The sequence below is a fragment of the Ceratotherium simum genome, chromosome 12 (assembly GCF_057802395.1).
Source record: "Ceratotherium simum simum isolate JZ-2026a chromosome 12, ASM5780239v1, whole genome shotgun sequence".
NCBI lineage: Eukaryota > Metazoa > Chordata > Mammalia > Perissodactyla > Rhinocerotidae > Ceratotherium > Ceratotherium simum.
In genome coordinates this window covers 48706732-48710084 of record NC_141911.1, presented here as the reverse complement: position 1 = coordinate 48710084, position 3353 = coordinate 48706732, and the positions used below count along the sequence as shown (strand labels likewise).

At 42.2% G+C, this 3353-nt stretch overlaps 1 pseudogene; it reads left to right on the top strand.

The window, feature by feature from the left end:
• Positions 1–1067: 1067 nt before the first annotated feature.
• Positions 1068–3149, top strand: LOC101408545 (exportin-4 pseudogene; annotated as a pseudogene).
• Positions 3150–3353: the final 204 nt, after the last annotated feature.

Genomic DNA, 3353 nt, shown 5'->3' with positions numbered 1-3353 from the left:
TTTATGTATGATAGGGCCATCTAGAGATTTGGGACTAGAGACCTGCTTGGTAGGACGGGCACTCAGGGCGTTTGGGGAACTGGCTATTTACCAAGGGGAGTAGGCGAATTTTAATATTTTAATAAATGGTGTGCCTATACAAAAGGAATGTTGAATCTGTATCGGCCTGATTACAGGTGTGCTGACGTACTGACCCTCTGAGCCCCTGGGGTGGGTAAGTACCGCTTAGGTATCCAGTTGCTTCATCCGGTGGCGCCCTGGAGTAGTCTCCTCTACCTGCAAGCAGCCTAGGTCAGGTTACCTCACTGAGCCATAGCAATGTTATTCTCTATGCATCTCCCAATGTCATAAGCTGTGAAGCACTTTTTTAAGTCAAAGTAGAGATATGTCACCCACTTCCTGATTCACACTTACTTTATACAATCATTATTTTTTAACTAAATTAAGTAATATGCTTTGATTATTATATTTATCTGTATTTGTATTATCTTTTTGTTGTTGTTCATTAATAAAGTTTACTGGAATAGAGCCAGTTGAGGCAAGAAATTTAGGTTCTAAATTTTGCTTCCATCGTGTACTGTGTGAACGTGGAATATGATTTTCAATTCTTTATAGCTACTAGTTGTCTCATCAGTGAAAAGATGGGATTGGAAGAGATTCATTCATCCAATTAACAATCCTGTGTGGAGTTATTGCTAATCTTTAAAATATCATTCATCCAATTAACAATCGTGTGGAGTTATTGATAATCTTGAAAATATCCTTTATCTGTGAAATCAGAGACTTACACATTTGGAAAGCATGGCTAAATGTAAAAGGGGCATTTGAAGAAAATCCTCAAAATCTTATGTTAAAAAGTGTCCACTTTTTAAGGTGAGGTGGACTGTATTTGAGAAAGAGAAGTCAAGGAACCCAGGGTCTGGAGTCAAGCATATTTCAGGTTGGAATTCAAGTTCTAACACGGACTTCCCAGAGCAAATGATTTCATCCACCTAATCTTCAATTTCCTTAGAAATAAACTGGATATACATACCGCTCGCCGTCTAGGCCAACCGATCTGTCCTGGCATGGCCCTGGACTGTCCCCTCCCCCGCCACCCAGAACCCGGTGGCCAGGCCAGGCCCGCGGGGTCGCGACGCTGGCGTGGACGGGGCTGTGAAGCCCCGGGGGGCTGCGGCGACGGGCCTGCCGGCGTCCGCTCCCATAATGCAGCGCGGGGCGCGTCACTGAAGAGACGTCAGGGCTGTGGCCCTGCGGCCCTGGCAAGTGAGCCCTCTGCTGGAGAATGTGGCCGCGGTGCTGATGGCGCCCCCTTCCGTGGTCAATAATGGACAAAGCCAGCGTGCAGAGCACGTATTCTTATCATTCAGGAAATCTAATTCCTAAATTTGGATTGCCCCTCCCACCAAGTAGGTCTCTCTAGTCCCAAATCTCTAGATTGCCCTATCACGCAGAGACAAAAGGTAATTTTGCAGCTTGCAAGCGTTTTGGTATTTTACGCTTTGGAAGTAACACTTGAAGGGAGGTGAGGAAAGTTTGTGAAAATTGTGATAGGTGATTAGCTGCCACCTGCCTAAGGTGTCTTCTGAGAGGGACTAACCTCTTTGTGGTGCTAGAGCAAGGTCATTGGATGAAAAAAAAATCGACAGAAACAAATAAGTGGACGATGGCCTCTTTCCAGTGGCCACAGCCATAATGGCAGCGGTAGTCGGAGACGGGCTTCTCTTGGAAAAAGCATCGAGTTACTGTGAACATTCCTTTTAAACTATGTTTTACAGAGGCCTAACCTGCAAGAGTATGTATGTTTGGGAACAGATTCTATTAGCAGTAGCAGCAATTGTAAAATGAGGATCATTAGATAAATCAATTGACTGCAAAAGAGTTTTTCATGAAGTCAGCTGGTTGATAAGTAGTGGCAAGCCCACTGTGCAACTATGGCCTGTTCCAGTCTAACTGGACTATTTAGTTAGACTGAGCCTGGAATTCCATGGTAACTGCAAAACTTCTTTCTTTCAAGAAGACCTTCATCAAATCTTCATGTTAACTGTAGAAGTTCTGCAGGAGTTCATTAGGAGGGAAAACCTCTATGTTCAGATGGCTTTGGTATTTCAGTCTTACCTTGCACTGCAAATCAAATCTTGAGCTGGGACTTTCTTACACCAAATTTGGGCAGACATTATTTGGCTACTTTTGAATCTTCACAAAATGCACTTTTAGAGCCAACAGAATCCTGGCGCGAGACTATTCTGGACAGTAGTGTTATGAAGCTTTTTCTCATAGTACATGGAAAAATCAGAGGAGATTCAAATATGGCACAAGATTCTCTGCAGGGCCTTGCCCGGTTAGCTGCCCTTCTTGGACCCATCTTCCCCTATGGAGGATCACAAGTTGATTGTCTAGCACACTTCATTGAGAGATTATTCAATACTATCAATAGAATTGACATAGAAGATTCTGAAGTTGTAGGAATCTCCAGCAGTATCAGCAGCCTGTTAACAGTATTTCCTCGAAATGTTTTAACTGCCATTTCAAATGAACTTTTCTCCTTCTTTGTTAACCGCCTCACACACTCACTCATTCTTTTGGGTGAAGTGCTGCATGGGAAGAAGTCTTGATAAAGATGACATAGTATACACAGAAGCATATGACAAATTGCTGGAGTCCTGGCTAACTGATCCAATATGGCAAACGTTTCCAAAAAGGCTTTTTTACCCAACCTGCAGTTAAATTTTCAATTCCTTTATTCAGTGCCACCTAGCTGCTCCAGAGGGCACAAGGAATTTGAGTGCCCACGGTGTGGCCTCTCGTGAGGAAGAATAAATAAGTGAATGTCAAGAGGATGACCAAGAGCAGTTTTCAGGTCAATTCACCGTTGTAGGAATGCTCGAAGAATTGCTGAAGAACACTGTATACCTCTTCTGACAAGGTACACACGGTCCAAAGAAACTCCATGGAGCAAATATTATCTGTTTACAAGTCTCTGGGGAGTACTTAAAGTGTTTAAAGACTTTAAACATTCCCATCCCATGTCTCAGCACACTGGAACAAATGGACAGAAACATACTCGTGATTGCATTCCTTGGTTTGTACATTTGAAGCCCAGGCACTTCAGCATAGATGGCAGAGAGATTATGGAAAACATGATGTGAGAAATGATTTGACCTATATCAATAAAAACTTGGAATAACCAGTTTTCAAATGCCTGTTGTAAACCTCGATTGTTTGTAAAGCACTATTTTAATGTTTAATGTGTCATAAACAATAAATCACAATTCCTATTTAGAAAAAGCACATACCTACAATGTTTATGTAAATATTGAATAAAGTAATATATTTAGCACAATTGTTACAGT